Raw genomic sequence first — 17,178 nt, forward strand, 5'->3', positions numbered from 1 at the left:
AGTTCTTATTTTAGGAATCCAATTGATTGTAATCAGTAAATTACTGGACCTATTCTGAGTAATGACATCATCTGATGGTGCTGTTTACAAATACAGCATTCCAGGCCCTTTACTATCAACATAATTAATGCTATAACTGATTAACAAATTTCTGATCGCATCCGATACCGATACCAATAGTATATGTCTTGTGTAGTTCTGTTTGTTGTTTTCTCTTACCTTCTGTAATCCTTTATTCTATCCTGAATAACTGGAATTCTTCCAGTTGTTGCTTTATATTTTTTTAACTAGTCTGTTTTCTTCTATCTCAATACCAATATTAATTTTTGTTAATTATTTAAAAAATGTCTATGCATGGTAAGTCTATTGAAGTAAGAAACCCAAGACGTGTGGACCCGTTCAAAAAGAAAAAAAGAGACTAAAAGAGGCATAGGTACTTGAATTAAGTCACAGAGCAGCGTTGTTGCGTGTGTGGTCTAGTTAAGATATATGGAATTATAGTCATTGTATGCTATATGCATAAGAATTAATTGATGGAAGCCATATATTTGTGGGAAATTAACACACGGCACAGGCTTGTGTAAATTTACAACAAATATTTGTCTTCCATGAATTCTTTCGATTCTAATAGGACAACTACATAAACAGTCGTTAAAAAACTGAAGCGAGGGTGGGTATGCCGTTTGTGTGACTGTTTTTGTTTACTCCCTGTTATAGATAAACCTCAAATATTCTAATAAATTTTTAGCTTACTAAGTACATGGATTATTTAGTGAATAACCGCTAGAAAAAAATATGTTCTCAAACCAAATTATTGCCATTTTGATTTACATGTTTTTTCTCGTAAGCTACCGTCAATTCCAAAGTTGACATTTCGTTACTAAGGAACCGCCATATGTTGACTTGCTGAAATCAGTAAATATGCAAATAATGCAATAGAATAAGAAATAAAACAAAACCCTCGAGACAAAACTTACCTCAGAAATCCATTTTGGTTCAATATTATACGAATTTCGATGGATCACGTAACGGAAAACCTTAAACTCTAGCGTTTTCATGTGTATGACGTCATGTTTTGAAATGATTTAAATGCGCCAAAAACGTTAAAAAACTTTCGCGGAATTTTATATAATTTTGGTTTTGTTGATTTCTCTGAGGTCTTGTGCATCCGAATAAGAAAAACAGTTATTTGTTCTTTTTTTAATTGCAATTATTAAAACAATAAAATCGACAAATAGGTTCCAATACGTGTGTGTTGACGTGGGAGGTATATTGTAGCATCCATTATTATATTTCTCTGAGTCTGCGCTAAGTATAGATATATCGAGAATTTTATCAAGGTGTTGTTTACAAAGCGAAAAAAGCACGTCATATTAGAATAGGCAACTTTAAATGTTTGTTATACTATGTTAAGTTTAGTTTGTCTTAAATAAAAGCAATTGATTACATATTACTCGATTTATTTCACTTGACTGGGCGGGGTTTTACCGGTTCGCTTATAAGAATACATCAGTCTATCTATAGATAGGTGTTTAAGAATAAACTCATTAATGAAGTGTCAAGTCATTCTTTTGTAAATTCCTTTGATGACACTGATAGGTGATTAGAAATCAGTAATAAATACAACGACAATCATCCTTATCACACTCATCTTCAAATAGACTGACCTTATTCTAATTAAAACTTAAGCTCCGCCCGATCATTTGAAATAACATTGGTAATACATGCATTTCGAATTCAGCAAATTAATTATTTGGACCATTAAAAAGGGAAAAAAAGACTTGTGACAGGCACATACATACGGAATATGGCGTGGTTAAACATGTCAACGGGATCACAACTCCCCCTTAACCTGGGATAGTGATGAAACAGCAGAACATAAAAGCAAACTTTAAAAATGTGTCGGAAAAGGCTTGATTCGTCAGGATATAAATAGAAATGCATCTAACAACCAGATGCTCCGCAGGGCGTAGCTTTATACGACCGCAGAGGTTGAACCCTGAACGGTTGGGGCAAGTATGGACACAACATTCAAGCTGGATTCAGCTCTAAATTTGGATTGTGATTAAATAGTTGACACAGCATAGGTTTCTGACACAGAATGAATGTGTTCTAATGAACTTAAAATTTTTGTTTTCTCTTAGAGCAATTCACTATGCTGTTGAATATTAATCCTCTCAAAAAAATGTTTGAAGAAATTTTCTTTTTTATTTATGAAATTTCAAATGAGAAAAATTGAACCCAATTTTTTTAATCACATCCCCCTTTCCCCTATTCCAAAACTAATCTCAATTAAAATTTCTAATGGAGTTTGCAACAATAACTATACTCATTTAAATACATCATAAAATATTAAGATGTAAAAAAACTGCTTGTTATCACTGAATGGTAAAGATTATTTTAATTTATCATTTTGTAAAAAGTGAATATACTTGGTATATTGTATATAACAAAGATTTAAGTTGATTCTGGACAAAGAAAGATAACTCCAATAAAAAAAAAATCTTGCTATTGCACAATATTTTGCAATTAGATATTTCTTGCTTACTATTCTGGACAAAGAAAGATAACTCTAATTAAAAAAAAATTTGCTATTTCACAATATTGTGCAATTAGATATTTCTTGCCATTGCGCAATACTGTGCAATTGAAAAGACTTGCTATTGCACAATACTTATTATAATAATTTTAGATCCTGATTTGGACCAACTTGAAAACTGGGCCCATAATAACAAATCTAAGTACATTTTTGGATTCAGCATATCAAAGAATCCCAAGATTTCAATTTTTGTTAAAATCAGACTTAAGTTTAATTTTGGACCCTTTGGACTTTAGTGTAGACCAATTTGAAAACAGGACCAAAAATGAAGAATCTACATACACAGTTAGATTTGGTATATCAAAGAACCCCATTTATTCAATTTTTGATGAAATCAAACAAAGTTTAATTTTGGACCCCGATTTGGACCAACTTGAAAACTGGGCCAATAATCAAGAATCTAAGTACATTTTTAGATTCAGCATATCAAAGAACCTAACTGATTCATTTTTTGTCAAAATCAAACTAAGTTTAATTTTGGACCCTTTGGACCTTAATGTAGACCAATTTGAAAACGGGACCAAAAGTTAAGAATCTACATACACAGTCATGACAGTTAGATTCGGCATATCTAAGAACCCCAGTTATTCAATTTTGATGAAATCAAACAAAGTTTAATTTTGGACCCTTTGGGCCCCTTATCATGTTGGGACCAAAACTCCCAAAATCAATACCAACCTTTCTTTTATGGTCATAAACCTTGTGTTTAAATTTCATAGATTTCTATTTACTTATACTAACGTTATGGTGCGAAAACCAAGAAAAATGCTTATTTGGGTCCCTTTTTGGCCCCTAATTCCTAAACTGTTGGGACTTAACTCCCAAAATCAATACCAACCTTCCTTTTGTAGTCATTAACATTGTGTTTAAATTTCATTGATTTCTATTTACTTAAACTAAAGTTATTGTGCGAAAACCAAGAATAATGCTTATTTGGGCTCTTTTTTTGCCCCTAATTCCTAAACTGTTGAAACCAAAACTCCCAAAATCAATCCCAACCGTTCTTTTGTGGTCATAAACCTTGTGTCAAAATTTCATAGATTTCTATTTCCGGTTACTTATAACAAAAATCAATTGATTCGGTAGTATTGTAATTATATTCTGAGTATTAATACCACGATTATCTGGTCATCCCTTTTAGTATTCTAATTTTTGACCCGATAATAAACTCATCATAGATACCAGGATTAAAATTGTATATTTACACCAGATAAGTTAATGTGTGTATATGCATCACTGTTATCCCCATTTACTAAACCTCCTGAAATTAAAATTATCGATGAAATATGTTTACTAAAGAATGCTATTACAATAGTTATCAAATTTACAACTGTCATCACTCAAACCAATGAATTACTTAATGGCAATTTATTGACATATGCATACTATGTAGAGAAAGGCAGCACATATTTAGGACTTTCCAATTTTCGATTGAAAGACTTGTTCAATTTTTGTTATGATTATCATTTGAAAGTATTTCTTTGTTATTCATCTTAATTTTTTGCGACATTTAATTTTTTTCTTTTTCTATTTTTTTAAACTTCGTAACTCATGTGGCGTTTACAAATTTGTTTATTCGACCGTCAGGAATATTTCTTTTTCAAACAAAACGCGAGTTTGGTGTATTACACTTTTTATCCTGGAATCTATGGAAAACTTAATTCATATATTGCAGACTGCATGTATTGCGTTTCATTTCTCATTCAGTATACACACAAAAGTGGGATTTTTTTTAACTGATGTTTGATTTAGAATTCAACAATTTTTATGGTTTGTTGATAAGCAAACTATCTTCAAAGTCATATCAACAAACTTTAAAACGACTACGACAGTAATTGAACGTTATAAAATCGTTTCACAAAGAGGCAAAGCTGTGAAAGGTGTTAAAAATGGATTTTGTAAAAAATGTTTTCATTTTATTCTACATTGCACAATTTAGATCCATGATCTATTGTCAAACATTTGATAAGATTTCCGATCTGAAGAGACAACTGCAAAAATTTGAACCTGACCTTCATCCAAGATTAAATCAAAACGAAATTGTTAATGTTTCAATATTTGCGTTTCTTTCTTCAATACTGGACTATGATGAAGTTTCAGGGACACTACAAGTTGTAACATCTTTCATGCTGACGTGGATGGGCGAACTAAGACAATGGAATAGCTCTGAATATGGAAATGTCACGTCAGTAAATTTACCGATTACGAGCACATGGATTCCAAAAATTATAGTTGCTAATATGGTTCGTCAAAATAGTATATTTATGTATCATAATGAAATGGAAATAAGGAAATCGTATGTCAACTATAAATTAGGCGGTATCGCAGTTTTCCAAGTAAGTGGTGTACAAGAGCTTTCCTGTTCGTCTAATGTTAAATATTTCCCTACTGATTCACATGCATGTTCAATTCAACTTGGTACAACACAAGTATTCGATTACACTATTATTAAACCGGTAATGAAAACGATTGATTTGACATACGGCATATTTAACCCAAAATGGAGCATAACAGAAAACTTTGTGATGTTAATGAGTATACTTCGAAAGTTAGCTTCAACATTACATTATCAAGAAATCCGAGTTTTTTGTTCTTGAACTTAGTTGTTCCTATAATTCTCTTAAGTTTTGCCAATTTACTTGTATTTTGTATTCCTGCTGCGTCTGGCGAACGTGGTTCATTGGTGTTCACTATTTTACTCACCTTTGTTGTTTCCATAACTCTTGTAACGGACATACTTCCAGCATGCAAACTAATTTCATATTTCAATATCTTTCTTGAAGGTCAACTCTTTTGCAGTGTTTTTGTAACATTTTTCGCAGTTTAGAGCGTCACTTTGCATCACAAATTTGCTGAAAATGATACACAAGAAAATTTTCCGAATTTTTACTGCGTGAGTTAAAGAGTCCAAATAAAGTACGAAGTTAAAGAGCATAGACCAACATTCCTAAAATTTTTGCCAAATACAGCTAAGGCAATCTATGCCTGAGGTAGAAAAGTCTTAGTATTTCAAAAAATCAAAATTTTGTAATATCACTGGATTCAGCTCTTTCTGTTTGAACTGATAACGGTTTATTATTAGGTCTTTCCACTTTTCTGTGGAAAGACCTATTGTTTTTCTTCTGATTATTTTTTTTTTTCTTCCGCCTAATTTTGTTCTTGCGATAAACATTTGTTTCGCAATATGTCGCTTAGATATTTGGTATATGATATCGAACAGTTTATGCGCTTTTGAAATTTACCCTGCGTAAACGAATACTTTTCTTTGTAGGAGTTATCTCCCCAAACACTGTTTTCCTTGTTAGCGCATCTCCTTCGCAACCGTAAAAGATTATGACAAATTTATTTTACAAAATTGCTCGTTATATCCTTCGCATGATTTGTCCTATTTTGACCGAAGCGATATGACCGCTCCATATGAGAGTTGTTTCCCCTTATGCATCTGATATAAGTGATATGAATTTCTATCTTATAAATCATAAGTGATAGAGACCTAGGATCTTTTGATTTGAGGTCCTTGGTCCCAAAAAATGAAAATTAGGTCAAGGTCAAAGGTCAAGGTCATATTCTAATATTTGAATTTGGCTTATTTTCACTTATATCCAAAGACTGTATAAGATATCAACAAATTATTTTTACTAAATTGTTAGTTGCGACATGTCGTAAGATGTAAATTTTGATTGCAAGCGTACGTTGAATGTAAAAGGGAGTTTTCTCCCCTCTTGTATTTAAAAATACGCGTTTGGTGATATAACTCATTAACTAAATATAATAAAGACCTATGGTCTTTTGATTTGAGGTCCTTGGTTTATGACCTTGAAATTGATCTCAAGGTAATAGCTTAATTTGACGTTCTAGATTTTGACCTTTGCTTTTATTCTATATGTATACATGAAAAAGATATACAACTTTTAGAAAAAGGTATCAAACCATTTAACCTTGTAAAAAACAACCGGAAGTGACCTTTTTTAAACCGGAAATATCTATTTTTTTGTACTTTATTAATATAAAAGTATATAGAACCAGATATTTTTGGAATCAGTGTCAAGTAAATATTCAAATATAATCGGAAGTAACATTTTTCAAACCGGAAGTAACAAATTATCTCCCTTATTTAAAAAAAATGTATGGAAACAATATATTTTTGGAATCAGCTTACTAGGAGCTATCATTTGACGATTGAAATGACATTTTAAACTTAGTTTCACAACTTTTCATATCAAAATACATTGTTTTGATGGAAAGACCTTCAATTGTTCTCTGAACAATTGGTTTTTAATTTTTTTTTTTCTTCCGCCTAATTTTGTTCTTGCGATAAACATTTGTTTCGCAATATGTCGCTTAGATATTTGGTATATGATATCGAACAGTTTATGCACTTTTGAAATTTACACTGCGTAAACGAATACTTTTCTTTGTAGGAGTTATCTCCCCAAACACTGTTTTCCTTGTTAGCGCATCTCCTTCGCAACCGTAAAAGATTATGACAAATTTATTTTACAAAATTGCTCGTTATATCCTTCGCATGATTTGTCCTATTTTGACCGAAGCGATATGACCGCTCCATATGAGAGTTATTTCCCCTTATGCATCTGATATAAGTGATATGAATTTCTATCTTATAAATCATAAGTGATAGAGACCTAGGATCTTTTGATTTGAGGTCCTTGGTCCCAAAAAATGAAAATTAGGTCAAGGTCAAAGGTCAAGGTCATATTCTAATATTTGAATTTGGCTTATTTTCACTTATATCCAAAGACTGTATAAGATATCAACAAATTATTTTTACTAAATTGTTAGTTGTGACATGTCGTAAGATGTAAATTTTGATTGCAAGCGTACGTTGAATGTAAAAGGGAGTTTTCTCCCCTCTTGTATTTAAAAATACGCGTTTGGTGATATAACTCATTAACTAAATATAATAAAGACCTATGGTCTTTTGATTTGAGGTCCTTGGTTTATGACCTTGAAACTGATCTCAAGGTCATAGCTTAATTTGACGTTCTAGATTTTGACCTTTGCTTTTATTCTATATGTATACATGATAAAGATATACAACTTTTAGAAAAAGATATCAAACCATTTAACCTCGTAAAGAACAACCGGAAGTGACCTTTTGTAAACCGGAAATAGCTATTTTTTTGTACTTTTTAATATAAAAGTATATAGAACCAGATATTTTTGGAATCAGTGTCAAGTAAATATTCAAATATAATCGGAAGTAACATTTTTCAAACCGGAAGTAACAAATTATCTCCCTTATTTAAAAAAAAATGTATGGAAACAATATATTTTTGGAATCAGCTTACTAGGAGCTATCATTTGACGATTGAAATGACATTTTAAACTTAGTTTCACAACTTTTCATATCAAAATACATTGTTTTGATGGAAAGACCTTCAATTGTTCTCTGAACAATTGGTTTTTAATTATACATATTTTGTTTTTGGATTGTTTAAAGACAGATTAAAAAAATTGATCCAAGTGTTGTGTATAAAACAGTCGCGAATACATAAATCTTGTTTTAGGAATGGAAATTCAAACTCTTTTCAAACATTCTGATTCCTATAGAATACTGACCATGTTGACAGCATCTGTCCCAATGAACTTGAAATGACAAATATCCCAATTGGGGTCGGTTGAGAACAAAGCAGTACGAAAAAAGAGATGAATTAATGTGCCAACTGTGAACGTTCCATTTTTATTTTGCAACATTCCATCATTGCATGCATTTGGAGTATATACCTCCTAGATAATACGATATTCCAGAGCTTGCATTTTCTATGGCGATTTCCTTGGAAAAAAGTTGATTCTTACAAGAAAGCTATTAAACCAACGGTTGTAAGTGAATAAGTTGTAATCATTCATAAGACAATTTTACGGACGCCATCACGAGTGGGTATCTCGTTATGGATTATTTGTTTCACAAATAACGGCATATATGATTTTATTATACACCAGTGCGTCCTCTTTTCCTCGATTGTCACCTACCAAATTAGACTTATCACTATGTTTGTACTTATATGAGCAACACGACAGGTGCTTCATTTTTGAACAGACTGTAATTAATCCTGATATATACCGCAGTTTTACGTGGGATACCATCTTCGCTAACCAAGGATTACGATCCACTTTCGTTCTCTTCACCCTTGGCAGATTGAGCTAACATTTGTGATATCAATGTTGCGCCATCTATCGGAAGATTAAAGTCACACCCATTCCGAACACATTATTCTAGACCAATGGTAGCACTTGAACTCTTCAATTTGGAGGTAAAAACACGGTAACGTCTAGATTCTACGCACTTGGTAAAGCCGGAAACGAAAATATACGTCAACATACACAGCAACTTCTATTAGTTGATTAAAAATATTCAAGTTGTCACTAAATATAGTCGTATGTTTAGTGATGTAAAGACTTGTTGCACAATTAACACGTGGCAATTGTTTACAAACACTTTCTACATCTACACGTGATCATGTTATGGGCGCTTTTTGATTGAATGCAGCGAGTTTCTACTGCAACCAATAAAAATCTTTTCCTTGTGTCTCTGAAATTTTATCTCAATCCGCCAAGGGTGAAGAGAACGGGAGTGGATCGTAACCCTTGGCTAGCGAAGATGGTGGGATACATGGTGCTCAGTTTTTGATTTTCTAAAAACTGTTTTTATCGTTATAATCGTTTGCCCTTTCGTCGATTTAATTGTATGCTATGCTGTTGTATGTTTTAATTGGACATCCGATTTATGAATGTTTTCTAGGTATCAGCTCTCTCTTGTTTTAACAGATAATCCAGATGTTCTTATGAACTATAAGGTAAGATGGTTAAAGAATTTCGAATAATCTTTATTACAACTTTCAGAATAACGTTTTACTGGTTTTGGTGCCTATATTCAAATTAAAGGTGGAACAAGGTTGTACATGTAGCTTAATAATATTTATGATTGCCATAATGCAAATAAAGTATGAACGTCAAAAATTACTATGACTAACACTAATCTCATAAATAATATTCACTCTGATCATTGTCCTCAATTGTTTAAGTAGAAAAGAAATAAGACTATCGTAGGATAATTTAGATTGAAAAAAGAGGACAAACATACAAATGTATGTAAATATAACAAAATTAAATGTACCAACTGTCGAAAATACGAGATGTAGAAGCCATCTCATGTAATAATTACAAGCTATTTTTTTTGTATTTTCATGCATTTTTCATACTCACTGATATTAAAATTCTATAAGATTGTGACATTTTTAATCCATTGTATAATAATAATATTTTTTTAATGCGTCTGTTCAAATACATTTTGAATCAAATTTTGCGGTTATGATTTTGAACTCATCAAAACCATAATTTCTGTTTTACAAAAGATTTTTTCTCTCTAAAAACTCATTTTAAAACTTCAAAATGTGAGTATAAGAAACATAATGACATCGGATTTCATAAGATTAAAAAAAATGCATGCTTGTGATAAAAAAACTTATATTGTTTATAATTCTGACACAAACAAACCTTTTAATCATATATATGATCAAAAGCATGTCCCCGTACTACCATATCATAGTTTCTGCAACACTTATTTTTCATTATACCTATATAATTTCCATTTATAGTTCCTACGCGTTCGATATGTGCCAAACTGTTTTGAGAAAACAAATCTGCGTTTTTATACTTGACCATTTAACCAAATAACAAGTAAAGATCAAATTTAAAGATAATTTAGCGTTCAAAAAGTCATTGAAAAATGATTATTTTCCTTTTAAAACATTTGACGGACCGTGTCTGTAGATTTAAACTCTAACCGAGAGACAATTGTATACATATGAAAATGTTTTGTAGTGTAAATGGTATATCTATTTCGATCTAACAAATAGTATTCTTGAGTTTAACACAGTTTATTGCTTTACCATAACGCTTTTCATATTATTGATTTACTTCCATAAAAGAGGGACGAAAGATACCAAAGGGACAGTCAAACTCATAAATCGAAAACAAACTGACAACGCTATGGCTAAAAATAAAAAAAGACAAACACACCAACAAAAGTACACATGTCACAACATAGAAAACTAAAGAATAAACAACACGAACCCAATCAAAAATTAGCGGTGATCTCAGGTGCTCCGGAAGGGAAGCATTTCCTGCTTCATATGTGGCACCCGTCGTGTTGCTTATGTGATAACAAATCAAGTCAATAGTCTAATTCGGTAGGTCACATTCATGAAAGGGAAGGGGATTGTAGTTCCGTATCATTTGTGAAACGGTAATTCCATAGCTGTCAACCAACTCATGATGGCGTCCGTAAATAAAGGCAACAGTATTATACCGCTGTTCAAACTCATAAATCCATGGACAAAAAAACAAAATCGGGGTAACAAACTAGAACTGAGAGAAACGCACCAAACATAAGAGGATAACAACGACACAACACTACAATGTAACACACACAGAAACGGACAAAGCACCAGACAAAATCCCACGAGAATAACAAATATAACATCAAAACCAAATACATGAATTTGGGATAGACAAGTACCGTGACACGTCTTATCGCAATGGGAATTTATACTCAAAAATAAGAGAAAACAAACGACGCAACGTTAAAATGTAACACACAGAGAAACGAACTATAATGTAACAATGGCCATATTCCTGACTTGGTACAGGACATTTTTAAAGGAAAAAATGGTGGGTTGAACCTGGTTTTGTGTCATGCCAAACCTCGCACTTTAATGGCAATGTTAAATATAACATAGAAATGACAACATAATATTACAGAACTACAATACAAATAAATAGGAAAACGTATTAGACAAAGAAACACATGATTAATGGATAACAAAAAGCATCAGGTTTAAATTCAATACGCCAAAAACGCACCTCGTCCACACAAGACCCACCAGTGACGCCCAGATATAAAAGATCGAAAGTGAAAAAAAGTACAAAGTTGTACAGCACTGAAGATTAAAAGTTGAAAAAGGTTGTGTCAAATACGACTATGTTTTTAAGATTGGGATAAGAACATCCTTATCATTCAGAACAATTAATGCTATTGCAAACAGTAAATTTTATTAAATGAATATAATAGATATACATAATGAAACTGAAGTATTAACTAATTACAGAAAACAAACACGAATACATAATGCAAAGACCAACACAAGAGACACACCCGACTCAGTCCAGGCTTCAACGCAATAAATCATAATTATGACGTCACATACGATGGTGAAAAAGCACGAACATTACGTCACATTTGAATTGATGAAATTTGAAAACAGATCATCAAAAAATGAAAAATGACGTCACATTTGAATGAATAAGATAGAATTAGGATTGATTTAAGATTATATTTGAACTAAATACTGATATTGCATTTAATAACAATGCACATTTTAATACTTATAAATAGCAAACTAAGGAAGCAATTAACTATTTATTATAAAGCTATGTCCAGTTTGTTTTGAATCGAACTTCAAACGTAAAATATCGTACTGATTACGTTGAACAAAATCTAATGCGGTGATTAATTTTCTTTTCCATAACACATAAATATAATAGAAAAGACGTTAATACATTTGACAAAATCCGATGGGAATAACAAATATAACGTTAAACATTTAAACTAAATACATGAATTTGGGATAGACAAATACCGTAAAACGTGTAAAATTTGTCCGTAAAATTTACGAAGGGATAATTTCAACTTCACCATTTGGAACTCTTGGATAAAAAGCTTCCTTGTGAGCAGCAATCATAATAGAAAATGCAAGCACTGGAATATCGTATCAATTGGGAGATATATACCCCGTATGCAGGTGCTGCTGGAATGTTGCTACTTAGAAATGGAAAAGTTCACAATTGGAAAGCTGAAATCATCTCTTGTCGTAAAGTTTAGTTTTCAACCGACCCTCATTGTCAATTTCTAGATGTAAGTCAAGATATGAGGCCGACTTGACTGTATCTGTAGTAGAGGGGCACAATTTGTTCCCATTTAAATGCCGACAGTTGTTGAAAAACACGTCCTCCGAACGTAACAAATATGTTGTCAATCAAGAAATCAAGCATCTTGATAATATCAGTTTCAGAGAATTTTTTGTTCGAATCAGAGTGATCTTTTACAAAGTAGTATTTATCTCTCCCCAAGACAAGATACTTGTATCTGCGTTGGCGATTCTTTTATATGAAGCAAAGCAATACCAACCCTTTCAATTTATCTTTTAGTGTGAAATGTGGAATACTTGTGTGAAGAGTAGAAAAGTCAAATGTTTTAATACTATTACAAGATAAAAGAGAGTTAGATTGTATGTACTCTAACAGATCTTTGGAATTTTTAAGTATTCACATCTGATTCATAATATGACAATGAGGGTTGGTTAAGAACAAATATACGATGACTTCAGCTTCCTAATTGTGAATTTTCTATTACTACGTTGCTATATTCCACCAACGCATGCATTTAGAATATGTATCTCCAAGTTGATACGATATTTCAGAGCTTGCATTTTTTATCAAGATTCATGTGATGTTTTTATAAATGGCTGCAGGTTACAACATGTACAAGGAAGCTATTATACCAAAAGTTCTGAGTGGATAAGTTGAAATCATTCCGTTTTACCGCAGTCACACCAGGCCACGACCGCACAATCGGAATTTATTTTAGATCGCGGTGAGTGTGGTGCTGTCGGGGTCTACTGTTATTGGTACATTAACTGTGTTGTTCGATGATATTGATAATGGTAGGTTATGCCAATTTGGAAATTTTGACGATCGTAGCGCGATCGTGTAGATCGCAGTAAGGTCGTGGTACGGTCGTGATGCGGTCTTTATGATCGTAGCCATTTTTGTACATGTTCAAAAACAATCGTGGTGCGGTCATGGCGAAATCAGTTCGTAGTAGAAGTGTAGCGAGAGCGCAGTAAGGTCATGCTAGGATCGAACAGGTCGCGTAGCAAAAGCGCGATTCTAGTCTGAGAGCGTAGTTAGATCGCAATATGAACGTGCAAGATCATAGAATGATCGCGGTAAAAGTGTTCTATAGTCGCAATAGAAGCGTGGTAAGATAGTGTTGCAATCAGATAAAGCCATGTATGGTCGTAGTGAGAACGTGATGAGCGTTGTAAAAACCTGATAATCGTAGTGAGGTGGCAGAATAAGCGTGGTGAAAATGTGGTACAATTGTAGCAGAATCGTTGTAAAAGCGCAATGACGACGTAGTAAGATCATGAAAATAACGAAAATCTACATTTTCATGCCGCTCATACCGCGACCTAACTACGATCTGAATTTATTTTAGATCGCGGTGAGTGTGGTGCAGTCATGGTCTAGTGTGACTGGGGCATTAACTGTGTTGGTAGATGATATTGATGGTGGTATGTTAGGCCAATTTCTGATGGTCCTAGGGATTACAGATTGGTATATACATCTGTTCTGGTTACATCTTATAGATAAATGTACTTTCTGCAATGACGATATTAAAGCACATATTGTGGACATGCTATAAAATATTAGATTTATGTATGAAAATCAGTTATTGGATGTATAACCAAGCACACATAATATTTTCATAGAAAAAACAGTAAAACAACAGAAACTCATTGACACGTTAATTTCGCCTATTTTATGGAATTATAACGCTATTTTTGCCATTACATTATCTGATATAAATCATCTCAATATTAATCAATCACTGAAACAAAAAAGGCCGCTGCCTAAATTTTTCAAAAGTAATTATATTAGTCTTATTTGTGTTTTCGATCCTCAAGTGTCCCTTATAGTTTATTAAACCCCCTAATATCAGTTTGCAAATAATTTGATCCTGATAAACATTTGCGAAAAACTTAAGCGAAAGAATTATAAGAAAAATTGAGATCGTTCAACTTGTTTATTTTTTCGGGCTTCTCGGGGTTTTTTCCCTATCAGTCAACACTCGGCTTTTTACCTTCAACTCGTCACGCGACACGATTTTGACAGAAAACCATTAATCAGCTGATTATAAAACAGTACAACTATTTAATAGCGATCTGCAATGAAAAAAAGTGTTGATCATAATTTTCTGTTTTCATAAAATTGTGTGGTCGAATGGCTTCATATATATGTTTTATAAGTGAGTTGTTTTACAAATAGAATATTGTCACGAAGGTAATTTTCACAAATGTTTTAGCGATTCTATTTAAAACATACTTTTATGTTTTAATTTTACATATTAACGATAAGCCGAAAAAGGAAACTTTTTGACAACAACTAAAGGTTTGCGACCACGGACGTCAAGTGATGGCAATAGCTCAGATGACCCTTTTGGCCAAATGCGCAAAATGGAAACATAAGCAGAAAAATGCATTTGGAACTAAAAATTTTTACCTTTCAAATTTGATATTAGTGATATGTTGATTTAACTGATGCAACATAAGTCATGTAGATACATATAGTTACTGGCCCATAAGCGCGCAGGAAATTGAAGTTAGGGTCAAAGGTCGAGTTATGTTTCTAATTTCGAAATCTGCTTGTTATCGTAATTCCTTATATATGTTATAAACAATTACAGTTAAAGAAAATAGGTTTTCTCTCCTTTATATAAGAAATCAGTATTACTCCTCAACCATGCATGTTGTCTGCTCTATGGTCGGGTTGTTGTCGCTTTGACACATTCCCCATTTCCTTTCTCTATTTTATGTAAGGACCTGGGGTGTTTTGATCTATGCCATATGATCTTAAAATTTAGGTGTCTCTAAACTCTACATTTTTGGAATCTGTGCAAGATAAGTTATCTTCTGACACTTTTTTCAAACGAAGACTACTGTTGTTACCAAAACAAGTTTTTTTCAGATCTGTTTAAGAGTTCATTTCAATAAGTAAGTCGGAAAAACCTGCGAACAATTGATATTTTAATTGTAATATGCATTGCTTATGAATCCTATTGAAATTTTGTCACTCTGATATGCGTTTTGGTATGTTGATGTAGTGTATGATTCAATTCGGTTATAAATTTAACAGCTTATGACCTTTCTCATAAGCCAATTATTCATGAGTTTCAGAATCTGATTTTTATTTTCAAAATTGATGATTAACTAATACATGTTGCATGTCTCAGTTTGACTGTAAAACAAATGTGCTTGTTCTTTCTTTTAAAAGGAAATCCTGTATCTTTCGTCTTATAAAAATCAGAAATGTGTCGGTATTGAGTTAGTTGCTTCCTGTACTCGCCCAATGTAATCCCATTTAGATACATTTTAAATAATGATAAATAAAATGTTGAAAATGATAATATATGTTTTGCCCGAGAGAGTTACAAGTTAGTTATTATACATAACCTTGAAATGTATTGCGATCAACAAAACACCTTTCACATGAAATCAGTAGATATAAATGACATGGATATTAAGTTTTGTTAACTTTTTTATGTTCTTGTGTTATACAAATTAAAAGGTACGTTTCTCAATCGGTTTTATTTACACTGTTTGAGTACGTTGATGTATAAGTGTCTCACATAACAGATAAACAGTTTTAGTTACAATATGAATTGATGGGTGACAGCTTTCTATGTTGATATATTGAACGAGAGCCAAGTTAGGTGGGGTATATTTTGTTTTAGATCAACGGAATCTCGATTTATTGTTACAAATGCCAACTTGAAAGACAACACATACTATTGTTCAATTGATTTTGTAATATATTTCTTCAACTGAGCGATCGCCATTTCATATTACAGTAGATATACATGAAGATTTGTGAATTTCAATCACATCATCGAGCACATGAACTACAAACAATTTACCTTAAATCTTTTTTTTCTCTGGTGTTTTTGACAAATGTATAGGGTTGAAATGTGCAACACATGTTTCTTAGGAGATAAATACTATTCTATTAGCAAAAAGATTTAGAATGAAATGAAAACTCATGTGCATATCATATGATTTTTTTAAACAACAATACCAAATAAAGATATAAAAAAAGTATCCAGCAACTTTCAGCAGTTATGATCATACCGGAAATAGGAATAGCTGAGTGTGAATACATCAGAGAATACGACTTTAATTTAGTATTTTTCAACTTAATTTCAGTTTAGTAAAAATAATATATATTAGTATATATAAAATACTCATGATTTAATCGACTATAGTTAGTATCTATCAAATTTGATTGCAAGTTTCAATGAAGTAAAACAGATGTAGAGTATACGTTAATGACAAAATAAACAATCTACATTAAGCCGTAATTTTTGGTGTGCAAGTACTTTTAACAAAAAACAGATAACAACAAAGCAATAAAAATAATGGTCAAATAAAATCAAACTACTCAAGAGCAATCAACGAGATTGTGTGCTTAAAGAGTAAACAGTGCCGAACTCTGTATGTATGGAGAGTTAAAATTTGAGAATCTGAATTCTCTACGCTTGTCGAGGTATGGTCTTATCAATCGACCTTCATTGTAAATTTCAGATGATAATCAAGATGTAATGCCAACGCAAGTGTAACTTTTGTATCCGTTATTTTAATTTTAATGGGATAGATGCATCTAACATGCTCATCACATTTTGAATTATGTAGGTTGAGGACATCATTTTCTATAGCAACACG

Source organism: Mytilus galloprovincialis, chromosome 6 (genome assembly GCF_965363235.1).
Source record: "Mytilus galloprovincialis chromosome 6, xbMytGall1.hap1.1, whole genome shotgun sequence".
Classification (NCBI taxonomy): domain Eukaryota; kingdom Metazoa; phylum Mollusca; class Bivalvia; order Mytilida; family Mytilidae; genus Mytilus; species Mytilus galloprovincialis.